Source organism: Cricetulus griseus, unplaced genomic scaffold (assembly GCF_003668045.3).
Source record: "Cricetulus griseus strain 17A/GY unplaced genomic scaffold, alternate assembly CriGri-PICRH-1.0 unplaced_scaffold_2, whole genome shotgun sequence".
Classification (NCBI taxonomy): domain Eukaryota; kingdom Metazoa; phylum Chordata; class Mammalia; order Rodentia; family Cricetidae; genus Cricetulus; species Cricetulus griseus.
In genome coordinates this window covers 5,257,325-5,285,207 of record NW_023276919.1, presented here as the reverse complement: position 1 = coordinate 5,285,207, position 27,883 = coordinate 5,257,325, and the positions used below count along the sequence as shown (strand labels likewise).

General features: G+C 39.3%; 1 pseudogene; it reads right to left on the bottom strand.

The window, feature by feature from the left end:
- LOC113838188 lies at positions 1-26,691 on the bottom strand (annotated as a pseudogene).
- Positions 26,692-27,883: the final 1,192 nt, after the last annotated feature.

The following is a 27,883-nucleotide window of genomic DNA, read 5'->3' as shown; positions in this document are numbered from 1 at the left end:
TCACATTGAGGGCTTCCCAAGTCCAAAATACAAATCTCTCACACAGAGGGCTTCAAACGCTACCAGGACGTCTCCTGGAGCCGCGGTCGGGAGTTCGGACCCGTCAGTCCCTCCTCGGATCCGCCTACAAATGTACACAGCTGTATACTACAAACGCAAGCACAATTCACAAGACAGACTCAGACCAGACAAGACAAAACAGCGGATCCGCACAACACTTACCTCCCAGACGTGGGTCGGTGGTCCCTGGGCGGGTCTCAATCCCGGACGAGCCCCCAAATGAAAGACCCCGAAGAGGCACTTTCGTAGAGGGAGACCCACACACCCAGGAACCAGCGAGGCCACGAACTGGATGCAAAAAAACAAGGGGCTTTATTGGAGACGCAGGTACCTGGGGCGACTTAGCTTCTGTGTGGCTAAGCGCGCCCGCCCCAAGGGAAAGGCGTCCTTATATAGGGAAAAAGGCGCAAGCTAGGAGCAGGGATTCTATTTGATGGTTCAAATGAGGCACAGAGCCATTCCAGATCAGCATATTCTCAAGGTCTGGTGTCTGGTACAACAGACTTGATTCCTCCCTCCGCGCCCAGGTGGCTGACCTTGGGGGCGGAGACCTTGGGACGGAGCGGTCCGGCGGGGGCCGGGGCCGGCCTTGCGCGGCGGCGGGGAAGTGCCGGCAGCTGTGGGTATCAAGGGTCAGGGGGTGCAGGAGAGGATGTATTCGCCAGCTGCATGCGGAAAACTTAAAAGAGAAAGCTAAGGGCGGGGGTCTTTCAATCATATAAGAGTCTGCATATGGAAATAAAATAAAAGAAAGAAAACAATGGAACAAAACATTAACTGTTGATTATCCAGATGAAGTGATAGATATACATCACCTATATTTTTATTTTCTTTTTTGATCTATACTTCCAATATTTTCTAAATTAAGTACATACTGCTTTTATAGTGGATATTTTTAAAGACTATATAAAACTGAATGCCCAAACATAATTAGCAATAGAAAAATCAGGCAAAGCACATAAAAATATAGGAAGACATTTTGAGTTTAAAACACATTAAAAACACATATAAAGATGCAAAAACATTTGGAACAGTTAACGTTCATGCTGTGAATGAGACTCTAAATTTCCTGATTGTCAAAGAAAATGATTATAGTTAGAATATTAAAGAATCTGAGAGATACTGTATTTGTATCACAGCATAACAAAGAGGGGTGAGGAAGACATGATGGAGCAGAGAGGTTGAGTTGGGGGAAGAACAGAAGAGAGCAAGATAAGACATAATATAATACAAGGAGACATTATAGGTTAAAAGACAAATCAGGCAATAGGGAAATGTCTGGAGAGCTACAAAGATGACACCAACTAACAATCTACGCAAGAGAGGAAAGGCTACCTTAAATGCCCTCCCCTGTTAATGAGATTGATGACTAATTCATATTCCATAGTATAGTCTTCATCTAGCAGCTGGTGGAAGTAGAAGGAGACACCCACATCTAAACCTTGAAATGAACAGAAATCCAGTTGCAGAGAACTGGATGTGCAAAGGGGTCCATACCAGGCTGGTGAAACCCACAGAAACAGCTTTCCTGAACAAGGGAGAGCTCTTGGTACCCAGAATGATAGCTGGGAAACCAATATGGGACTGATCCAGACCCCCTGAATGTGGGTGTCAGTGAGGAGACCTTGGAAATCTATTGGGCCCTGTGTAGTGGATCAGTACTTATCCTTAGCATAGGAATGGACTTTGGGAGCCCATCCCACATGGAGAGATACACAAGGGGGTTGTCTTAGGCCCTATCCCAAAGAATATGACAGACTATGAAGACCCCCTATGGAAGGCTTCACCCCCCTGGGGAGAGTAAAGTGTATGGGATAGTGTGTTAGTTGGGGGGGGGTAGGGGAGGAGGGGAGGGAGAGGGACCTAGGATTGACATGTAAAATAATTTTCTTTCTAATAAAAAGAAAACAAAAGACAAATTGTACAACCTTATCCACAAAACAAACAACAACACAGAATAAAACACCCACTCACCACCACCACCAGTAACAAAATACTAGTGTTGTGCTTTGAAAATCTTGCATCAGGACAGTGTTTTAACTTGTGGTTTCTGAGTTAACGTCTGTTTCTCCTTCCATTTTGCTTCTTGGTTGAATTTAGTTCTTCACCACTGTTGGACTTAAAAAGAGACACATCCAAATGTGTTAAGACCAACCATATAATCTCATTGTATAAAAAGCAAACAAAACAGAGCTGGCAATGTTCTTACAGAGGACTCAGATTTGATTCCTAACACCTACATAGTGCCACAGAAACAGCTGAAACTTTAGTTCTGGGGCTTTTGGGATCTGATACACTCTTCTGACATCCATGTACATGAGGCATGCACATGGTACACATGTAGACATTAAAGGAAAACTACCATACGCATAAAAAGAGGTTTTCTAAAAATCCAAAGATTGATAATGAAATCTATCCCACATAGAGTCTATGACATTACTTAGAAACTATTATAGGAACATAACTCATGACAGGAAAGTTAGAAGGCCCATAAATTCCATTAATGGATAGATGAATGGATGGAGAAAACAAGAATATTGACATGCTTATGTAATATACTATTCAATGTACAAAGGAAAAAATATCAATGAATCATGCGAGATGAATGAACTTTGAAAGGATTCTAAGCCAAGGAAGGCATACACAAAAGGCAGCAGTTTTATATAATCTCAAATGTGAAAAACAGGCAATACAAAGTAGAGTGCTAAATAACCTCACCCAGATGCTTTAATTTGAACACTGAATAACCTAAAGGTCTATGTTTTAAAGATTGGTTCTTAGAATAGGGCTATTATGAGACAGTAAGACTTCTAGGAGATAGGTAATTACAGGAGGCCCTTAGGTCCCCTAAAGGGATGGTGAGACCTTACAAATCTCCTCTCTTCTCTTGTTCAAGATGTGAGCCTTTTGTTTATGCATGTATTCTTGTAAGGACAGGACACCATTTACCACTTTTGTCTCTAAAAATATGTGCTAAGTTACCATTTCTCTGAGTAATTTTTGCCTCTGATACTGTGTGTTAATAATTTGAAGCTGACTAATATACTAGCTAATGGAAAAAGGGAAAATTGACATTTTTAATTAACTCATTATAAAACATAGCAAACATACTGAATTACAATGAATCATACACATTTAAATAGTGCAATAATTGGTGCATAAATCATACATCAGCTACAAAGAAAATTTTTTTTAAAGATTCACAAAAAGAATGTTCAGAAAAGATATTCCCTTGGCAAATAACACAAAGGGTACAGAACTTAGAATATTGAAAGCTGAAAGGGGAAACACCAAGTAACACATACAGATAGACATATTATATTTATTACCAACTTGTCAATGGAAACATTAACTTCTGGAAAGGCCAGAGTCTGGATAGATGTCCTGTGGATTCTAAGAGACCACAGATTCCAGCCCAGAATACTATACCCAGCAAAACTTTCAATCACAATAGATGGAGAAAATAAGATATTCCATGATAAAACAAAATATTTAAGCAATATCTTTCTACAAATCCAGTCCCACAGAAGATGCTAGAGGGAAAACTATAACATAAAGAGGTTAACATCACCCAGGAAAACCTAACAGTTAAATAATCCAAGATTAGCAAATCAAAAGAGCAGAAACACACAAACACACACACACACACACACACACACACACACACACACTCTCATGCAGGCACACACACAGGCACACACATGCACACATACCACCACAACTATATAACAGGGCTTAAAAATCATGGGTCACTGATATCTCTCAACACCAATGTTTTCAATTCCCCAATGAAAGGACACATTCTAACACAATGGATGAGAAAACAGGATTTACTGAATCTATGTCACACACCTCATTATAAGGGTACATAATCGAAGAAGAGATAGGGAAGGGCATTACATACTCACCAAAGGAAAAATCCATAAGAGGACATTGTAAGCCTTGACACTTATGTGTCAAAGACAATGTTTTCCAAGTACATAAAACAAGCAAGCAAACAAAGAAAAACAAAACATCACTATAATTTGAATCACTTATTTATCCTAATACACCAATAGAGACTTTAATCCCCCCTCACAAATAGACATATTATCCAGACAAAAACTAAACAGAGAAACACTGGAGCTAACTGATTTAGAAACCAAATGGACCTACTAGATATTTACTGAACATTTCACCCCAATATAATTATATACATATACATTCATACATGCATGCATACATACATACATAATACACACACACACACACACACACACACACACACACACACACACACACACACTTCTCAGGACCTCATGGAACTTTCTACAAAACTGACCACATACTCTGACACAAAGCAAGTCACAACAGATACAAGAAAACTGAAATAACAACATGCATCATATCTGTCCACCATGAAGAACCAAAACAAAATTGAATATCAATAATATTAGAATCAAGAGAAAACTTGCAAACTCATGGAAACTGAATAACTCTCTGACGAAAAAGGAAAATATGTCAAGACAGAAATTAAGGATTTTCTAGTATTGAATGAAAATAAATACGCAGCACACCCAAAATGTCGGGACACAATAAAGGTGGTTCTAAGACGAAAGTTCATAGCACTAAGTGCCAACATAAAAATTGGAACAATCTTATACAAGTAATGTAACAGCACACTGAACATTTTAGAACAAAAGATAAACACACACACACACAAAAGGAGTAGTGTTGACGTAATTTCCCCCCCTGGTCCTGCAGCTATTTAGCCCCAAATAAACATACAGAGGTTTATATTAATTATAGACTGTTTGGCCGATGGCTCAGGCTTCTTGTTGGCCACTGATTTCTTATTAATTAACCCATTTCCATTAATCTGTGTATCTTCATGTAGTCTTGACTTACTGGTGATGTCCAGTTCTCTTGCTATCTTTGTAGCTACATGGTGTCTCCCTGCCTCCTTCTGCTACCTTTCTCTATCCCTTTTTTGATTTGCCACATGGCTAAATTCTGGCTGTCCATTCAGGAAAACAACTTTATTCATCAATCAATAATAGAAACATATATTCATAGCACATAGAAGGACATCACCCATCAGAGTAGAGGACAAGAAATAATCAAACAGGTCTAAAATTCAATAACATAGAAACAGCAAGAACAAAAATTTATAAAGAATCAAACAGCATTGCTTCTCTGAGAACATCAATAAGATTGTGAAACATTTATGGAAATTAAGCACACAGTAAGAGAAGAATGGGGAATAGTCTGGAAGCCATTGGCACAGGAAAAGTCTTTCTGAACAACATACAGCAAAGGAGGCTTCCAGCACTAACAATGGGGTATATCTAATTGCCTTGTTGGCTAAAGCGTTCTGATGGTTACCAGTAAACAACCCAGGTTGTTGACAATAATAAAGGTTGCTTCCCATCAACTGGTGGCAAGGCCACAATGCTAAAGACAACACATGTACAATTCATTACACATGGAAAAGCTGAGCTCCTGCCTATATAAACCCTTCACTCTTATGTTCTTTGGTAACAAGGTGCTCTGCAACCTGCCAAAGTAGAAACATAAACCGCAACCAGCCAGAAATCCTTTATCTTCAATGTTGTCCTGCCTTCGCTATATGGTAGAGCAATGGTGGCACAAAGCTTGTGTGAGTAACCAAACAATATCTGATTTAAACGAAGCCTCACTCCACAAGATGAAATCCATATCTGATACTGCTTGGCTGGCCAGGAACCTGCAACTATAAAGCTCAAGGACCTATGGAAAAACCAAATACTACTTTTCAAAACCAAGCAAATATTAAACCTAAGTAAATAAAAAAAGAATGTAGCAATACAATGACTCCTTAAGACATTCTGCTATACTCATAGATCATTGCCTTACTCAGGCATTATCAGAGAATCTTCCTTCTGCAGCAGATGGGAACAACTACAGAGACTCACTGCCAGCCAATAAGGAGAGAGTGAGAGAACTTGGGGTACTCAGGTGTAAACAAGATGTCTCCATCAAATCCCTTCCCAAGGCTCATGAGCCCTGGGGAAGGGGTGGTGGACAAAGTGTCCTTTGCATAAGTATTAAGGCTTCAAGTTTAGAGATTTTTATGTCCTTAGTGGGCAAAAGAGTAGTTCTCTGTTTCATGTGCTTTCTCTTGGGCTCTTTTCCTTCTGTTTGTTTTGTCCAATACCAATGTCTCAATTATTTTATCTTATTTCATTTTATTACTAATACATAAAAGCTAATTATTTATATGTAATATAAATGTGTATGTATTATAAATCCTCACAAAAATACCCATATGTGCTTTATAGCAATCATATAGTACAAAGCATGTAAGTTATTATATCATTTATATAATACAAATTATGATATAACATAATTTTTATATATGTACTCTTGCCCTTGGAAACACATTTAAATTATATTTAATGTGTTTTAAAACTAATTTTTATCTTCTTAATTATTGTTGCCCAGTTTTCCACATTCTGTCAGTATGCTCTTATGACTTGAGGCAAAAAACTGCCATAAGCAATTTACATGATTTGCTTGTAAAAGTTTCCAGTGGAATTAATTATTAAAACTGTATTCTGTCCAAAAATAAGAAGAAGATGAACCTTCAGAATCTTCTACTAAATTCCTGTCCTTTGACCTTAGGCAGCAGAGACCAACGTAAAAGCTGGCTGATACTAGCATTTATAGGATAGGAGAAATATGAACAAACAACTGTTAAACTGAGGGTATATCTCCGTAATAAAGTACCTGCTTAGCATGTAAAGTACTAAATTAAGTACCAATTTTTAAAAGGAACAACAAAGGAGAAAACAAAATCCCAAATAAAGACTGCTTTATTGCATAGTTTGTAGTTCAAAAAGATTATTGTGGCTCTGCCAGTATTTTAGATCTCAGGATCTAGGAACTTTACTTTTTTTTTCAAACAAGGAGAGAGAAAAAGGTCAAACAATAGCCCTTAGCTATTTTCCCAGACAGTTGTGCTCTTTAAGACCAGCAATTCAATACATGGGGTAAGATATGATTCTTGCTTTTGAAACAAAGTAAGCAGCTTATATCAGGAAATCATTCTCCTCACCATTTAGCTGACTACCACAGTACTTGAAGGTCCTGAGTAGGTGGGGAAACATAGCTCTTCCTGTGAATCCAGGACAATCAACCTTTAATCTTTCTGCAGACTCTGGTCCTCACAAGTGAGGAGAGAATTGTTTTTCTTAAGGAGACAATGGGTTATATTCAGAGCTGTTCATTGTGGGGAAGAGATTTGAGCCCCACCAAATGAGACTGTTAGACTTTGTACTTCATTAAGAAACTCTTTGCACCTGAATATTGTAGATAAGAAACTTCAGCATTTTTAAGTGTCACAAGGCCACAGCTGAGAAGTTTGCCTTGGTAAGTGGAAAAAGGGGGTTCTGATGGTGGGGGTGGATGTATTGGCTTTTTTGTAATTCTGTTATGTATTTTATAAAATGATTGTTCAGTTTTACCTTTTTTATTGCCTTATTATATGAATTCCCATTTGTCCTTGAAAGCAGAGTTTTCTATTTTTATATAACACCATGACTAACTTCCCTAGCAATATTGTTTGACACTGTCTCTGTATACTTTCTTCAATTTTCATACCACCTAAATGTTAAACTATTCACTAAGTCAGGATTTGTGAGTAAAAACCAATAGTTTCCAAATTTTAATGTTTTCCATCAATTGTTTTTAGTTTTGTGCTCTGGGGTGGCAGACCATTTATAAAAGGAGGCAGAATACAGGTAGGTCCAGGCAAAAGAGAGGGTTCCAAGTTTGTTCCTCGAGCTATACAGAGAAATGTCGCCTAAGGAAAACCAAAACTCAAAACCAACAACAGCAACCATGCCTCCCTCAAAAGAAAAGAAACAATCAACATAGTGGCCATGGTGCTATGTAGGTTTAGTACTATGATGCCTACATTGATATGTGGAGTTGGCAGGACGTAAGAATTCCAAGTTCAATCCTAGCCTGCACTAAAGAGAACCCTAATCTTGCTTCAAAAATAAAAGTAAAGGTGGCAGAGTGTCACACATGTTGATGGTGTTTATACATATATAATGCCATCATTCTGAGTGGAAGGGAGCAAATGTCTAGGGATGTCAAGTTTAACCATGAACTGGGATCTATAGAGAGATTTTCCTTGGAAAAATCGTGTGGTGGCTAAGCCGCACTGTGTTGGCACAGGAGTGTAATCGCATCACGGGGAAATGGAAATATGCAGAGGGAACAAATCTCTTGAGATCAGACAGAGAAACGTTGCCAAAGCTGCAAACCCCTTCCTGAAGGGCGGGCAGCAGGATGATGCAAGAGTATTAACACAGCACTGATTGGTGGAGACACTAGATCACGAGAGTACAAGTATCGCGGGATTCAGTCTCACTCCGGGCGTGTATATAGAGCTGCTGATGAGGCAGAGAAGTCTCTCTTGAGGTAGCAGGACGAGAGCTTACACGCGGGTGTGTTCAAATGTTCCTGTGGTTCCAGCCCTGAGAAGCGGAGGCCTGAGGGTACGAGAATTGTGAGTTTTATCTTTTGTTGACTTGTATAGAGAGTCCCTGTCTGGAAAATAATTAATTACCAGAGAAAGTGGGCACAGTGAGCTGGTGGCATCTGTGTTGGGGGCAGGGCTGTAACGGCTACTCTGAGGTGTAGAGAGCTAATGAGGGTACGCGGCTCACAACGTTTAGTTTGACTTATCAGGGTAATATAGAGAAACACTTTTTTTTTCTTCATAGAAAAAGAAACCTTGCAGAGCCTGGCACAGTGGCGTGGCTGGCAGTACATTCGGGTCACAGTCTCGTAAGCTTGACTTTGGGAACTGGAGATGAGCGGGCATGAGATTCCCCAGTTTGAGTGTCTCAAAAGTAAGGGAGGGGGAAAGGAGGAAGGGAAGGATAAGGAAGGTGAGAGAGGGGAACAGGATAGCGGAAGGGAGGAGAGCCTGGGAGAAAAGAAGAGTGAGAGAAAATAAACTAAAAATCTGGCATGACGCCTGGCATTTTGTCAAGCAGTTGCTTGTACCTTCTTAAGTGGGTGAAGGATGGGAAGGGTAAGAGAGAGGAAGAAGGGGGGTGAAAAAAGCTGGATGGAGGCAGAAGTGATGGGCCGGAAGGTGGCACATTTAGGGGGATATAGATTTTGAGCCCAGCTGGAGATATGTAGAGACACACTGTCCCTGCCCCTCCCTCAAAAAAGTAAACCCAGCATAGTGCCATCCCATCCAGAGTGGTGGCGCTGACTTAAATCTGTACTGAGATTGAGACAGTCTGGCAGAGGAACTCAAGTTTGCTACTTCCTGGGGTGTCTAAAGTAATCTCACCTTAATATATTTCTTTGTCTTTAGTAAACTGGCTTCATGAAATGGATGGATAGTTCTGTGGAGCCTAGGTGGAGACCTGATTCTACAAATATCGTGAGATTGGAAGACGAGTAAGTCGGGAGGGGAAGGTGGGGGGGTAGATATGGGAGTGAGTATTACAGGGTGGGGGTGGGGTTAGGGTGGGGGGGGCTAGGGAAGGGTACTGTTTGGAGGAGTTTGGGGTGGGGTTACAGATGGGAATGGGGATGACAGGGTGGGGCTGGTGTTATGGTGGGCTTGGGCTTGGCGAAGTAGGTTTTTTTTTTTTTTTGAGGCATTTCTAAATATCCCCTGGAACTTGATTTATAGACAGGGCTGGGGCTAGAACTCAGAAATATGCCTGCCTGTGCTTCTCAATTGCTGTGATTCATGGCAAGTACCAACACACTAGACTGCCATTATGTTTTAATAGAAATTCAAGGTAAACCTGGCATTGTGAGATGGCAGTCAGTGTACTGGCACAGTTCAAGAATTTTTGCAGTAGTAATTGGGATGAAAATTGTGAGTTTAGGTTAAATAATAGAACTCTTGTGAATAATAAAAAAGTGCTGTAGAGATGGTTCAGTGTTCAAGAGTGCTTACTGGCTGCTCTTGCTAGAGGACCAAGTATCTGAAGCACACGATTTCAGACTTAATATGTACTAACTGCTATTCAGCAAAAACACTAACATAGAAACGTTGTTCTGTTCAAAGGCAAAACCATTAATACAGTTAACCAATGATGACATGAATGAGAAGGTTGATGCAGACTATGGATGTAGGCTACTATGTTGAGTGCAGTGTATACATATATGATTTTAAGGTTTTTTTAAGTGTGTGTGAATATGAGCAGGTGCATGCCACAGTTCACGTGGAGGTCTGGTGTTGGTCCTTTACTACCTTGCTTGAAATAAATTTTTCTGATACATACATACATACATACATACATATCCAGCTGGGAGTTTCTGTGGATCCTCTTGCCTCCATATCTCATTTCCCTGTAGGAGCAGTGGGATTATAGATGCTTATGTCAAAGGTCCAGCATTTACATGGAGACTGAGGTTTTGAAATCATGTCTTCATGCTTTTGCAGCAATAAGCTTTTATTCACACATCCTTCACCCCAGCTCAGATATAGCTATATGTAGATGAGTATACAGAATGCCCGATGGTCTGGGGAAAGCTCACAACCCACGAAGGAGACAGAGCCAGCTGTCTGAAAAATGCACCCAGTATTGTGTTGAAAAAAAATCACGTGTGGCAGGAGCTTCCTGAAGATAGTCAGCCAGTCTAGGGTGGGTAAGTTGGGCTGGTATGTTTGAAGCCAAGTTCCTCTGGAGCATTGGGCCTTTAGAGTTTGTTGCAGAGAGGCTGCAACAAAAAAATTCCAAACTAGTTTAGAGACTTAGGAAAAAAGAGAAACGAACCTAGCAGCTGGGGTGGTGACTCTGGCATGAGCCCTGCATCTAGTTCGGGCCTTTGTTGGTGGTTGCAAAACCACAGGCAATTGGCTTTTTGTGAATTTGTGCCTTAAATTTAGGCACCAAGTGTACCAATGCTCCAATTGAACTTAGTAATAAAAACCCAGTGTCAGAGATAGGGGTAAATGCTAAGAGATCAGAGAGACAATGGAGCAAAAACACAGCCAACATACCTACTCAAATACCCAGCCCAAAAGAGACAAGATCCTGTACTTTTCTGCCATGCATTCTTCTCTCTGCCCAGTCCGACCATCTCACTGCCTGTCTGTCTGTCCAAACCTCCAGACCTCTATGGCTAACTAGTGGCTAGTTCTGTCCTCTGATCTTCAGGCAATCTTTCTTTGTTAGAGTCCAAACAAGATATCACCACAGCTTTCCTTTATTTCTTGCCTCTAATTCATCATCTTAGTCAGAGAAAAATCTAATGAAAATGCTATAAATTACATTTCCTTTTGTCCAAATCTATATTTTTTGTCTTTCAATAAACCCTATTGCCATATCTTTGTCAATATTGACACCCACTTTACCTAACACAGGTTCCTGTTTAGGTTCCTAATTCCCTAACACAGGGAAAGGTAATAGTTTGATGGTAACTTATGTTGACATCATGCTTTTATGAATTTGTTCAAGCTGTATTTCCCCTATGAATGTACGTTTTCATTCTCTAGGTGAAGAATTTTTAAACATCTCCCCTTTTATTCTCCTATCCTCATTTTCCACCCCTTCTCCAACTCTGCCATGTGTCATTGCTCTCTTTCTTTTGTAGTGTTGAAGACTGAATCCAGGGATTGTGTGAACTGTCTATAGTTAATTTTGTTACCTTCTGTAAATTTTGAGAAATGAATTTTGATGAGATACTCAGGGTGACCTTGAAAACACCCTGTAACTCAGGATGGCTTTGAACATGGGAGCCTATGGTTTAGCTTCCTGAGTACCTGGGATTATAGTTTGTAGCCACAATATTCCACCTAAAGATTTCTCTGTTTTTAACCACTCAGGGTTAGGCAACCTATAAAAACTGACTCTGAGTATCATTCATGTGAAAAATGGTTTTCCCTTGACCCCGGATGTGAATCAACGGTTTCTTAAATGTTTTATTATTCTCCTGTTACTTATATTTATATATTCTAATTTGGTAAAAGTGTAGTATCAATACCCTAAACAAATAGAAGAAAAAATTCCATTTTTATTTGAAGATACTTTGTTTTTCTAGAAAAGTATAGCAAATTGTGAGAAATAATGCTTTTTGTCTGACCAGAATACCTTGAAGAAACGAATTGTTACATAAAATTTGCTACCAGTGAGATTCTATTTTCTCCCCTATTCCACAGTACTCTTTCTTAAGACCAAGTTGAATATTTCACTATGGCAAAATGAAATAAATTACCCTGTATCATCCTTAAATAGTGAAAATCTAACCTGTATGTTATAAATTAAGCAAAAACATCAATATAATTGTTGAGAAGGAAAGATCTCTTGTTGGTTATTTGATGCAGTCTTATTTGAAAAAAAAATTATTCTGTTGGTTCAGAACTAGTCTTATCTTTCTATCTCACATTCTTTCTGATTAATAAGATACCACAATGCTGAAATTTCTTTATTGTACTTGCCACATGGTCCACACTAAAAATGCATTCGTTATTTATCTGAAAATGACATTTAAAGTGGAGAGGGTCTTGGATTTTTTCTGGTAAATCAAACCTATCTGAAACCAAATGCTTGCTAAGTTCTCATTTCTAGGAGCCATGAAATGCATGTCTCCTCTCCTCCAGCCAGTCACTAAAGCCAGATTCTGTTTGTTTGTTTGTTTTGGTTTTTCGAGACAGGGTTTCCCTGTGGCTTTGGAGGCTGTCCTGGAACTAGCTCTTGTAGACCAGGCTAGTCTCGAACTCACAGTGATCCACCTGCCTCTGCCTCCTGAGTGCATGGATTAAAGGCGTGCACCACCACCGCCCGGCCATAAAGCCAGACTCTTACAAGGCATATTAGAGCCTAGACACTTCCCTTTTGGTACCTCTCTATTAATTATTTCCCTTAATTTGTTGATGCTAACACTTTAGTTTCAACCCTCATCACTTTCTGTCTGGATGTTTGTAGTAGCATCCTCGGTGGTCTCCATACTTCTTAATCTTGGGTTCTTTATATCCTTCAATCTGTTCTAAATCTTTTCTCCACTGTCTTCCTCAACTCTTCTGCACGTTGTTTTCTAGTCATTCTTGTATGAACATGCTATTTTATTTATTTCTTACTTTATTTCTTTGTTGATTACAGTAGGTTAGAATAATAAATACCTTCTACTTTACCTGATGTCTTAACTTTTAGGTTTCCAAGGTCTGCAACGCTAAGAGCTATTGCTTATTACTGTGTACTTTTTCAGCTAATACATGAATCTTCAACACTGCTTTTCTCTTACTGAGAACCTAATAACACTGCAGTGGGCTAGTGTTAATTTGTCCATGGAATTCATAGTGCTAGAAGGCTTTATAGTGACTGACACATGCTGCTTTGTCCATGTAACAAAGTTGTCACTGCCTAAGGCACAGGGCCGTTTTGCCAGGACTTTGTTGAGGAGTCAAGAGATCATTTTAGATCCAAAGGGCACTAGAAGAAAGTGGATGAGAACTTGGAGAAAAATCACAGTAAGGTTTTTAATTTTGTTATTTTATATAATTACTTAGATTTGGAAATCTAGAACCCTAGTTTGCCAATAAATAGGAAAAGTGAAGCAAATGCTTGGCAAACCTTGACTTAAAATAAATTCCAATTTGAAGAACATAGGAGGAAAATCTATCATTTTTAATAGTATGTGGTTATAAAATTTTTAGCAAGCTATTTAAAGAAGTAATTCAATTTACAGAGGTGAAAGGAAAGTCACCCCAAAGATTTTTAATTCAGCTGCTTTTAGTTGGAAGCATGGCTTTCTTTTAAAAGGATAATGATAGAAAAACTTTCTGCTTCTTTATACCTTTATACCTCTACCTTTAATGCACCTTTGGATGTTGGTGCCCCTGTGCAACCTCAAGGAATCAGGTTATAGGTGTATGCTTTATTTCCCTCAGTAAGGCTTCTGGGCATCATCTAAAATAGTAACTTTCAACTATGGATACAGTTTAAAATTATATTGGCATTGTATAAGAAATATGGTTATCTAGGAACTATCCCAGAGATTTTTATTTTGATGTAGAGAAAGCCTGAACTATGCATTTCCTAAAATCTATGTGGAAGAATTTTACATGTAATGACAGAGTGTTTGTGGTATAATCCTTTAATTGACATTTTCCAAATAAAGAATCAACTACTTTTTAAAGGCTACCCATTCCAATGAAAACCAGATGTGGCCTAAGTACCCAGTAGCCAGCTGTTTGCATCTGCTATGATGTCAAATCCTAGAGGTTCTTAGAATCTATTCATAATAGACCACACAGCAGACACAGTGCTTATTCCATCTTTAATCTCATACAGGACTGTGTTCCCAGTGGTTCCTTGTAAGTTGGGACCTTACAATGAGTGCATTTTTCATTTTGCACTCTTTTTCTTTATCTTTCTCTTTCTTTCTTTCTTTCTTTCTTTCTTTCTTTCTTTCTTTCTTTTGTTCTTTCTTCCTTTCTTTTTCTTTCCTTCCTTCCTTCCTTCCTTCCTTCTTTTCTTCCTCTGTCCCTCCCTCCTTCCCTCCCTCCCTCCCTGTCTCCCTCTCTGTGTCTCTCCCTCCCTCCCTCTCTGTCTCTCTCTCTTTCTTTCTTGGCTTTTTCGAAACAGGGTTTCCCTGTGGCTTTGGAGGTTGTTCTGTAACTAGCTGTTGTAGATGATGCTTGTATCAAAGTCACAGAGATCTGCCTGCATCTGCCTCCTGATTGCTGGGACTAAAGACATGCACTACCAATGCCCAGATGCGTTATTTATTTTTATAACACTCACCTTAATGATTATGAAGTGGCATGTACTTTTCTGGTTCTGGGGATCAAAGCCCAAGCATTTGTTCATGACAGGGAAGCACTCTACCATTGATCTGTAATTCCAGCCCTTAAATAAATATGTTTTTAAATTTGTTTTGCTATCTTTTTTGTGGGTGGCACTTCTATGATGTATGTTTATAGATTTGGAGACAACTTTCAATAATCTGTGTTCTCTTTCTAGCATGTAGGTACCTGGGATCAAACTCAGATAGTGTGGGTGGACACCAAGCACTGTTACCTACTGAACTACATATTTTGCTAGCCACTGCTTGGCTTTTAAATGACAGGGTCCATAAAGTGAGAGTTTTTTTCTCTCTGTGGAAGAGGGAAATGGAAAAGACTGACCTTATTTTGTCTAGGCAAAAGTGTACAATCAATTCTCCAGTGTTCTGCAGCCTGTCCACAGTCTGAGCCCAGTCATGCCTGGCAGTAGGTGTAGCATCTGAGCATCATGCTCACTGGTCAGCATTGTCACAGTCAATGGAGCCCCATCATCTTCTTTAATGATGTTGGATCACTGTCAGAATCTGAAAATCTCTGATATTATAAACTTTTTAGTTAACATTTTAAATGCCATGTTCTGTAGATCTCTATAGTATTAGAAGTATGCCTAGGTGAATCTGGCAACTTGTTAATTTATAAGAATGGCTAGTAACTTACATTTTTAACATCTTATAATAGGTTAGCAGCTTTTATAAAACTAAGACTTTATATTGTCAGGTTTACCTTTATCAATGTAAACATCTGATATACAGGTTGCCCTAGGCTACTTTTATAAAAGAGTTTTGTTTGTAAACTTCTAAAGAATTGAGACCCATGGGCTTAGCAGTTATTTTAAGCCCTTTGTTAAACTTAGGTCATTGTCTTAATGTACCATAAGAAATATACAGCTCAATTTTTTATTAACATATGCAACTTTTGGCTGTGACATTAAATTTTAGCTCTTTTGATTTAAGCACAAATATTAATAATGTAACAGAAGCATTAATATATTATAATCTTATAAATTTGAACAATTAAAAATCTTTTAATGTCTGTTCATAAGAATATCGAAAATAAAGCACCCTTGATGTGTTTAAAATCATTATCATCTGGGTGACTATTAAATTTATGTTGTCAATTTCCAGTGTTACTAGTTTTAACTTTTTGACAGATTTAACCATGAAAGAGTTTTAATATTATCTTTATTAAAAACATATCTGAATTCCTGATGACCCAAATTTAATGACTGGAGCTCAGAGATAAATTCTGAGCCATGTCCATAAATGACTGCCTGATGTTGGCATTAGACAGCAAAAATATTTGAATCATTTTTGTTTTGGCTTTTGGCTTCCAATAAAATTTGCGTTTAAACCAGAAAACACAGATAGAACCTTTTAACAAGTATACATAATTTTGGGGGGGTGGGAACATAAATGAAATTTTTAAACAAATTAACCTGGTGTGGTCAAAATTTTTAACCCGTATTATTATTATAAATAGATATGAGAGCCCATAGAAAACAGTTCACATTTTTCTCTGACATTTTTATGACTTTCTTTTGACCCTCTTTTAATTTTTATTACTTTTTGCTCTATTTTTTTTTATTCTCTTAGACATCCCCATCTTAGACAAACCTGGTCAGGGTTTCCGTGGCACCCAGAATCAAACATTTTTCATTTACTTATAAAATAATCTTAAGATTAAAAGAACCGTCGGAGGCCAGCCAACATTACATGTTGCCCATTTGGAACTGCAGAAAATTTGTCATTTTTTTTTCTTTTTGACATCCAGGGACTGGTTGTTGGCTCAGTCCCAAACATCTCCCCAGTGGTCTAGAGTCAAACTTAAGGGGGTCATTAGTTTTTGTCCCATGGTGGTTAGATGGTGACAAACAAAAAGAGACCAACAGACAAACATTGAGACAGACAGTCAGGCCACAGGGCTGCAAAACCGTGCTAAACTGAAACCACAAATTCAAAGAGAGCAGAGACTTGCATTGTCAGCTCCTAGGGACGAGGGTTGCCTGCTCCCCCCAGGCCCACCCAAACTCCCCATGGAGTGTCAGCCAGGGACAGAGTCCCAGGAGATTGACTCATCAGTCTACCTCGTATGTCTCTACAAAGCCTGGATAGTCTATACAGGGTTTCCAAATAGACAAACAGAAAACATAAATCAAAATAAGCCGGCCGTACTTACCTCCTCTGAGTCGAGGTAATGAGTCTGGGGTCTCCTCTGACCTCTTGGCTGGCTCGCCAATTGAAAGACCCTAGACCCCTAAGGGACACAGGGTCCCAAGGAGCCCCCGAGACTCAGAAACAATACCGAGAGCTGCAAAAGCAAGAGGATTTATTGAATGCATGCACATTTGGGTGTCACCAATATCGGGAAAGCTGCACACCCCAGCATGGGGTGTAGGCTCCTTATATAGGAAAAAAAATGCAGATCAGCATACAGGCAATGGGCACAAAGTGATTGATTACAAAGTATGACTTCATGTTAGTCACCAAGGTGTGACATGCTTTTCTACAAAGGAAAAAACACATAATGTACCCTGAAAAGTCCCCGATTATCTGTTGGCCAGGTGTGACCCAAAAAGGATTGTTTGTCTGGCCTTGGGTTGGGGCCAATTTCCTTGGCCTGAGACAAGGCCTGTGTGAAACTTTTTCTCTCAGCAAACTAAAATGTTTCAATGGCATTCATGGTATTTTGAAAGAAGTGGTAAGAATGACAAGGGAGGTAGGGATAAATATAAGAGTTATATAGATAAGGAAGGTAATAATAACTATGTAGATTGAGGAGATTCATAAAATAAATTTTTGAGCTCAGATTAGCAAGACAAGCCAGTAGAAGATATGAAAAATGCTAGAATAAGAGCAGTTTCAATTCCTGATTTTTTTATCCAGCCTTTTTTATTTCCAGCATCACCACATTCTGTGTTTTCTTTATTGTGTCAATTTCAGCTTTCATGCCTTGAACTGTTTCGAGTGTTTTCTGCACTTGTTTTGTTGTTTTTTTCTTGCCTTTCTTTAGATTCTTTAAGAGATTTATTTCTTGAATATTTTTGGTTTGTCTTTTCCTCCATTTCATGTGATTTTTTGCTTGTTTTTTCTTCTATTTCTTTAAGGGATTTTCTTGTTCCTCTTTAAAGGTCTCTATCACCATACTGAGATAATTTTTGAGGTCCATCTCTTCTTCATCCTTTGTGTTGGGCTTTTCAGATCTTCCCGGTTTGGAGTCCCTAGATTCTGGTGGTGTCATATTGGTCTTTCTGTTGTTGAGTGTGTTCTTGTTCTGTCTTCTTCTTCCCACCTCTTCTTCTAGTGGGTGCAGGTGGGGTCTCTCTAGCTATTCTTGTGACCCTGTGGTGTGTGGGCCAGGACCTCTATGTCCGAATCTCTGGATGGTCTTGCCTTTCCTGGTAGTCTCGTCACTTGGTAGGGGTTAGGCCTTGGTAGGGATCATGCTGACAGAGTGAGAAGGAAGAGTGAGGTGTTTCCAGACTCATGGAGCCCCTCCCTGGCTGAGCAGGTCCATTCCAAGCAGGATCAGGCCCAGAGAGATCAGGGGTGAATGGGACTTTGGATAAGAGTTGGCAAGAGCAGAGGTTACACTCAGCTTGGAAAGGGTCAGGCCACCTGATCAGGAAGGAAGAGTGGGGAGTTTCCAGACTCTAGAGCCTATGCTTTTCAGACAGTCTCTGCTCACAGGTACAAAAATGAGTAGCTCATGGACAGCTAATACTTTTAGATAATGTCTCCTGCCACAGAGGTCTTAGTCTTTTACCAAGTATCTCACAGAAAATCTCAAAATAAATCAAGGTGCCTCTGTAGGATCATGACTAAGGGAATGAAAACACTTCTCCATGAATTATAAAATGTTTTCCCCAAACAAATCTACTAGGAATCTAGAAAAAAGTAACACTTCTTGGTGCATTTAAAATGGAATATATGTGAGCCTGGGTGTCGATTTTGTATCCTATATTCACTGATACCTGTGTCTACCTTTTTGCCAAGGCATATGTCACTGTAAAGCATTGTGGAATTCTTTGAACCCATATCATGTGTGCAAGAAGCCACTGGAAGCTGAAATACAGTATTATTATTGAGTATTTTGTTCTCCCCAATGCAATATCCATTGAAACCTCCTAGAAATCAGCATGCATTGAGGTGAGTTTTCTGTCATTAAAGCCTATGCTGTTTTAAAGTCTATGGACCTCAGTGAAGAGTGCAGATTCCAGGCCAGGTTTGAACAACTCCAAAATTGTTTCACAAGAGAAAGTAGAAAACACCGCCTGCCTGTTCCTTTGCAGTAAAGCAAATTATAACAAGCCAGGATTCTATATGAGTTAATGTACAAGGTAGGAACTGCTCAGTGTCCCTTTCGTACATTCTCAGTAGAGAAATGAGATTCCATCTACACAAAATCATATTGAGAGTCCCTTGATGTTTCTGGCCCCTCTAAAACCGCTCCTTCCTGGGATCTCAAATGACCTCAGGTCGTGTGGCCTATACTCCCCAAATAAAACCATAACTATCACATATTTTTTCTGCTCCCCCTTGATGGTGAGGCCTTCCATAATGTGTCATAAGGGTCTGTCGTATCATTTGGGATAGGGCCTAGGCCCACCCCCGTGTGTCTTGGCTCACGGAGCATTCCTTTATGTGGAATGGGCTCCCAAAGTCCACACCTAAGCTAGGGATAGGTACTGAACTACTACAGGAGGTCCGGTAGATTTCCAATGTCTCCTTACTGAAACCCATGTTCCTGGGTTGTAGATCAGTCCCATGTTGGTATCCCAGCTATCAGACTGGGGACCAAGAGCTCCCTGATGTTTAGGGCAGCTGTTTCTGTGGGTTTCACCAGTCTGGTCTGGACCCCTTTGCTCTTCACTCGTCCTACTCTGCAACTGGATTCCATATCAGTTCACTGATTAGTTGTGTGTGTCTGCTTCTACTTCCACCAGTTGCTGAATGAGGGCTATCAGTCAGCACATAAGTCAGGCATCAATCTCATTATCAGGGGAGGGCATTTAAGGCAGCCTCTCCTCTGTTGCTTAGATTGTTAGCTGGTGTCATTTTTGTACATCTACAGACATTTCCCTAGTTCCTGATTTCTCTGTAAATCCTCTATTATGGTATCTCCATTCTTGTTATCTTCTATTCTTTCCCTGACTCAAACTTTCTGCCCCCTCATGTAGTCTGCACCCCTCATCTTCTCCTCTTCTCATTCTCCAAGCTCCCTCCCCACTATTCCCGTGAACCAATGTGCTCAGGTGATCTTGACCCTTTCCCCTTTTCCGCGGAACCATGTATGTCTCACTAAAGGTCCTCCTTGTTTACTAGCTTCTCTGGTAGTATGGATTGTAGGCTGGTAATCCTTTAGTCTGTGTCTAAAATCCAAATACGTGTGAGGACATACCATGTTTGTCTTTTTGTGATTGGATTACTTCACTCAGAATGGTTTCTTTAGTTCCATCCATTTTCCTGCAAATTTCAAGATTCCATTTTTTTTCTGCTGAGTAGTATTCCATTGTGTAATTGCACCAGATTTTCTCTATCCATTCTTCAGTTGAGGGGCATCTAGGCTGCTTCTAGTTTCTGGCTATTACAAATACTGTGCTGCTATGAAAATCGTTGAACAGATGTCCTTATTGTATCAATGTGCTTCTTTTGGGTATACACACATGAGTGGAATTGCTGGACCTTGTGGTAGACTGATTCCTAGTTTCTTGAGGAATTGCTGTACAGATTTCCAAAGTGGCTGTATGAGTTGGCACTCTCACCATCAGTGGAGGAGTGTTCCCCTATTTCTACAACCTCTCCAGCAAAAACTGTCATAGGTGTTTTTTGCTTTTGGCCATTCTGACATTAGTAAGTTGGTATTTCAGAGTTGTTTTATTTTGCATTTCCCTGATGGCTAAGGATGCTGAACCCTTTCTTATGTGTCTTTCAGCCATTTTAGATTCCTCTATTGAGAATTGTCTATTTAGTTCTGCATGTCACTTTTTAATTGGATTATTTGGTGTTTTGGAGACTAGCTTCTTAAGTTCTTTGTATATTTTGGAGATCAGCCCTCTGTCAGTTTTGGGGTTAGTGAATGTCTTTTCCCAGTCTGTGGGCTGCCGTTTTGTCTTGTTGACTGTGTCCTTTGCCTTACAGAAGCTTCTCAGGTTCAGGAGGTCACTTTTATCAATTGTTGGTCTCAGTGTCTACGCTACTGATGCAATGTTGAGGAAGAGGTCTGCTGTACCAATTAATTTAAGGGTATCTTCCATTTGGCTTCTAATAGAATCATTGTGGCTGGATTTATGTTGATATCTTTGATCCATTTTGACTTAAATTTTGTGCTTAACGATAGACTTGGATCTATATGCAGTCTTTACAATCCTGCATTCAGTTAGGCCTGCACCATTTGTTAAAGATGTTCTTTTTATTCTATCATAAAAATTTAGATTGTCAAAAATCATTTGTTTTGGGTATGTGGGTTAATATCAGTGTTTTCAACTCTACTCCATTAATCTACCTGTATATTTTGTGCCAGTACCAAGCTGTTTTCTGGACTACAGTTCTGTAATAGAGCTTGAAGTCAGGGATGGTGGTGCCTCCAGAAGTTCCTTTATTGTACAGGGTTGTTTTGGCTATCCTGGGTCTTTTGTTTCTCCATATAATGTTGACAGTTGTTCTTTCAAAGTCTGTGAAGAATTGTTTTGGGATCCTCAAGGGGATTGCAATGAATCTGTAGATTGCTTTTGGCAAGATTGCCATTTTTACTATGTAGATCCTACCTATCCAAGACCATGGGATATCTTTCCATTTTCTGATATCTTCTTTAATTTCTTTCCTTGGAGACTAAAAATTCTTGTGGTACAGGTCTTTCAGATTTTTGGTTTGCATTACCCCAAGGTATTTTATGTTGCTTGTAGCAGTTGTAAAATGTGATGTTTCTCTCATTTCTTTCTCCACCAACATGTCATCAGTATTTAGTAGGGCTACAGATTTTTTGAGTTAATCTTGTATCCTGCCAGTTTGCTAAAGGTGTTTATCAGCTGTAGGAATTCCCTGGTAGAGATTTTCAGGTCACTCATGTAGACTCTCGTATCATCTGCAAACAGTGAGAGTTTGCCTTCTTCCTTTCTCATTTGTATTCCCTTGATCTCCTATTGTTGTCTCATTGCTCTAGCTAGAACTTCAAGGGCAATAATATTGAAGAGGTATGGAGAGAGAGGACAGCCTTGTCCTGTCCCCGATTTTAGTGGAAATGCATTGAATTTCTCTCTATTTAATTTGATGTTGGCTGTGAGCTTGCTGTATATGCTTTTATTGTATTAAGGTATATTCCTATTATACCTTTTTTTCTCCATGATCTTTATCATGAAGTGATGTTGGATTTTGTCAAAGGCTTTTTTGGCATCTATTGAAATAATCATGTTGGTTTTTTTTCCCTGAATCTGTTTATATGGTGTATTACATTAATGGATTTTTGAATGTTGAACCATCCTTGCAACACTGGGATGAAGCCACCTTGATCATGGTGGATGATTTCTCTGATGTGTTCTTGGGTTCCATTTGCCAGTATTTTATTGAGTATTTTTGCATTAATGTTCATGAGGGATATTGGTCTGTAGTTCTCTTTCTTAGTTGTGTCTATTTGTCACTAGGTTATCAAGGTAAGTGAAACCTCATGAAAATTGCTTGGCAATGACTCTTCTGCTTCTATTGTGTGGAAGACTTTGAGGAGAATTACTATTAGCTCTTCTTTGAATTTCTGGTATCATTCTATACTGAACCCAGCTGGACCTGGGCTTTTTTTGGTTGCAGAATTTTGATGACTAATTTTATTTCCTTCTAGATTATAGGTCTGTTTAAGTTGCCTACCTGTTCTTCTTTCAAGTTTGGTAAGTGATACTGTCCAGAAAATTGTTGATTTCCTTTAAATTTTCCAATTTTTTAGAGTACAGGTGAAAGACCCTTGGACCGAGGAGTCTCCACAAATTGGACGGTCCCCCAAAAAACACTCAATGTCCAGTCCAGCTGATGCAAAAACAAGAGGTAAGTTTATTGTGGGATGTTTGCACAAACGGGCCTCCCAGTCCGACAGACAAAGGAAAAGCCTTGTTCCTCTAAAGCAGGATTCTTTTATAGGTTGGGGAAGTTTTCTTCTATGATTTTGTTGAATATGTTTTCTTTGTCTTTTAGTTAAATTTCTTCACCTTCTTCTATACCTAGTATTCTTAGGTTTGGTCTTTTCAGGGTATCACATATTTCTTGGATATTTTGTGTTAGGGACGTATTGAACTTGAGATTTTCTTTCTGTACCCCAATTTTTAATTGGATTTTTTTGGTGCTTTGGAACCCAGCTTTCTGTGTTCTTTGTAAATTATGTAGATCATTCCTCTGTCAGGTATTGGGTTGGTGAATATCTTTTCCCATTCTGTGGGGTGCCTTTTTGTATTGCTGAATGTGTTTTTGCCTTACAAATGCTTCTGGTTTTATAGGGGAAAATAGAGAAAGCAAATTAAGAGATACAATCACAGAGGGAGCCAGTATGAGTTTAAAGAGGAATGAGGCACAAGAAAATGGCTGGAGAGCTACAAGGATAACACTAACTAATCATCTAAGCACCAGTGGAGATACTACCTTAAATGCCCTCACCTGATAATGAGATTGATAACTAACTTATATGCCATCCTATAGCCTTCATAATGCAACTGATGGAAATATAAGCAGATACCCACAACTAAACAGTGAACTGAACTAAAATCAGTTACAGAGAAGGAGGTGTCATGAGTAAATTGTTCAAGATCAGGCTTGTAAAACCAAAATACCCAGCTGATTTGAACAGGGGGAATAATCACTGGGATACCAGCATGGAACTGAATCAGACCCCATGAATGTGGGTGTCAGTGAGGAGGCCTGAGAAATCTATATGCCCCCATGTAGTAGATTAGTACTTATCCCTAGCATAGAAATGGAGTTTGGGATCCCATTCCACATAGGGTGATGCTCTCTCAGTCTAGACTGCAGGCTAAGGCCTAGGCATTATCCCAAAGGATATGACAGACACTGAAGTCCCACCTGAAAGGAAGACTTCACTCTTGCTGGGAGGCAGAAATCTTATGGGATAGATAGCATTATAGTGGGGGGCAAGTGAGTTGGGGAGGGAGAGGGGACTTGGATTGACATGGACAACAATGTTGCTTCTAATTACAATAAATATAGGAAAACAAGCAGAAAACTACAACAACTAATGTACCAAAATGTATGAGTGAAACACCAGGAATCTTAAACCTTCCTCATTCTTACAAGAAACTTAGGGTTGTCTCCATTTGGGAACTGCAGCATATGGGATGTATCTAAGTGGTCGTCAATCAGCTGGAATGGTATATTGATGGGTTTACTTACCTGTGTACTGGACTGAAGCCATTGTAGGTTACTGTGGGACAGCAGAAGTAAAAATATTTATACCTGAGATAGACTTGTGCCTCCTGTCTAAGTCCAGGAGGATACGTGAGGTCATGGGTGATTGTGTTTGGTTAAGTATTTGACGATATAAGAGTTTGTGACAGACAGATCATAAGTGTTTCCTGGCAAGTGTGACAGAAATCTCACTGCCCATATCATGGGCCCAAGAAACAGAGAGCGTCTGAGATGCAGTTTTTACTTGGGGATCTTAATATCTTAAGGCATATACCCATGTGCTACTTTTAATATCACCATCCAATGGCGTAGATCCTCCACATGAGCCTATGACAAAAGTTCTGGGCATTTTGAAGCAACTGGAACTACTAACCCACATGAGGCTACCTACTCTCACTAAATATTGTCTGTGAAGGACCTGCTCCAAGTCATTTATTAGTAGATATTTCTCTTAAGAAGTAAAAACCTGTTGGGTATTCTTTATTAGGTCTGTACCCCAAGTTTAACTGGATTATTTGGTGTTTTTTTTCAGGAATGTACAAATATCTTTTGTTTTTTGTTTTTTGTTTGTTTGTTTTTCGAGACAGGGTTTCTCTGTGTAGCTTTGGAGACTATCCTGGCACTCACTCCGGAGACCAGGTTGGCCTCGAACTCACAGATATCTGCCTGCCTCTGCCTCCCAAGTGCTAGGATTAAAGGCGTGTGTGCGCATTCCAAGGTCCTTCTCTTCTTTAGAAATTTCGGTCACTACAGCTTCTGCTGAAATTAGCAAGGAGGCCACCCCAGCAGCATCTAGTAAAACAGTTCTTACAACCTAGAAAAAAAATGTTTATAAAATGATTAATGAAAACACACACCATAGAACAAGCCATCCAATGTTTAAGAATTGCTGACTCATTTACCTTTGTTGGATCAATGATTCCCTTTTCTACCATGTTCACAAAATCTCTGAGCATAGCCTCATAACAAACTCCCTAGGAACTCTGCAGAATTTTCTCAACTCTCAAAGATTTTTCAACACCTGCATTCTCAGCAATTTTCACTGAAGGAATTTTGAGTGCTCTTTTAATAATTTCTATACTTATTTTTTGTCTTCATTTGAAGGCTTTAAGGAATCCAAGGCTGGGATGCATGGAGGCAGAGCACAGCTAACTCCTAAAACAATGCCGTTTTCAATAGCTGCTCTTGTAGCATTGAGAGCATCTGTAACTCTGTCTTTCTTCTCCTTCACTTCAACATCCCTTGTTCCTCCAACCTTAAACACAGCTACTCCATCTGAAAGTTTAGCAAGTGTTTGTTTAGCTTTTCCTTTTCATATTCACTAGTTGTGATGTCTAGCTGCTTAGTGATGTCTTGAATGTGTTTCTCAATTTGAGTTTAATCATCACATCCTTTCAAAAGCATGGAATCAGCTTTGGGGACAATGACCTCTCCAAATTTTCCTAAATCATGACCTTGAACATCATCAAGATTTAGTTTTAGCCCCTGTTCTCCAAATTGCACACCACCAGTAGCAATAGCCTTATCTTTAAGCTTATTCTTCCTATTGTCCCCAAAACCTAGAGCTTTAACTGCTACGACCTGAAGACCAGCTTTTAGCCTGTTCAAAACCAGTGTGCTTAGAGCTTCTCCATCAACATCTTCAGCAAATATGACCATATGAGCATTAGCTTCATGAGCAGGTGTAATGGACTGGACAATAGAAATTTTCTTTTCACTCAACAGAACATAGGCATCGTGGAATTCACTTTTTTGACTTATTGATGTCTGAGAAATACATCTTCTTTCAAACTTCATGCCTTCAATAATTTCTAATTCATCATTCAAGGTATTTATATCCTTCAGTGTGATGACGCCTTTCCCTCCAAAATGTTTCATTGCATCAGATATGATGTTTCCAATGTCTATGTGTCCATTTGCGGAAATTGTAGCAACCTGAGCAATTTCTTCATGGGTTGTCACATGTTTAGATTGTTTTGTTAGTTCATCAATTACAGCATCAACAGCCAACATCACACTTCTCCAGATTTCTACTGGATTAGCCCCTTTGCTGATCTTCTCAAAGCCTTCCTTGGCAATAGAACGTGCCAGAACAGTAGCAGTGGTAGTGCCATCCCAGCTTGTTCATTTGAGTTATTGACAATATCTTGAACAAGTTTAGCTCTGATATTTTTTGTATTTATCCTTTAGATCAATTGCCTTTGTAAAAATAACCCCATCTTTCGTTACTTTGGGACTTCCTCAACTCTGTTCAATAATCACTGTTCTTCCCTTTGACCCCATTGTAACAGCTACAGCATCGGGTAAAAGGTCTACAGCTTGAAACTTTAAGGATCAAGCATTTGCACCACATTTTACATCTTTGGCATAGGCCCGAGTGACATGAGGAGCCAGCGCCCGGGACACTGGTCTCATCTGGCAAAGGAGTGTGGGTACTCAAAGCATTTCTGCAGGGTGGCTTCGGGAGGGCGCTAGGCGAAGCAGGCTGGTGGCGGGGAGTGAGGGCGATTATTTGGTGTTTTGTTGACTGGTTTCTTCAGTTCTTTGTATGTTTTAGAAATTTGCCCTTGGCTAGATGTGGGCCTGGTGAAGATCTTTTCCCATTCTTTGCACTGCTGTCTTATCTTGTTGATTATGACTTTTGCCTTACAGAATCTTGTCAGTTTCAGGAGGCCCAGAATGTCTAAAGAAAAATCACCATGACAGTTTCCATAGATTTTTTTGTCCAGTGAGTAGTACTCCATTGATTAAATGTATCACATTTTCTTTATCCATCCTTTAGTCGGAGGACATCTTAGTTGTTTACAGATTCTTGCTATTACAAACACTGCTGTTATGAACATAGCTTTACAGATGTTGGTGTTGTATGAATGTACATCTTTGGGTATGTGCAAAGAGTAGAATTACTAGATGGTGAAGAAGACTGATACCGAATTTTCAGAAAAAAGTCCATACTGACTGCCAAAATGGTTGTACAAGTTTTCACTCCCAGCAGCAACAGAGAAATGTTGCCCATTCTCCACAACCTCTCCAGCATAAACTGTCTGTGGTGATTTTTTTTCTCTAACTCTTCTAGCAGGTGTAAGATGATATCTCAGAGTTGTTATGATTTACATTTCTCCAAATGCTAAGGATGTTGAGTATCTTTAAGAAATTTTATTCCTTTATTGAACAAACTAAAATCTCAATGGACCAAAGACCTTGATATAAATTCAGCCACATGAGCCACTTAGCAGAGTAATGGGGAGGTAGCATTGAATGAATTTGTATATCAGAAAACTTTCTGAACATAACAGTAGCATAGACACTCAGATGGTCAATTCAGTAATGGGGTCTCTTGAAACTGAGAAGATTGTGTAAGGCAAAAGACATAGTCAGCAAGAAAAGACAGCAGCCCACAGAATGGGAAAAGATCTTCACTAAACCCATATCTAGCCAAGGGCTGATTTCTAAAATATGCAAAGAACTGAAGAAGCTAGTCACCAAAACACCAAATAATCCAATTAAAAGGTGGGGTACTGAACTAAATAGAGAATCCACAATAGGTTTTTACTTCTTATGGAAGAGAAAAATCTACCAATAAAAGATTTGGAGCAGGTCCTTCATAGACTGTTTTTGAACAGCTCCAGTTACTTAG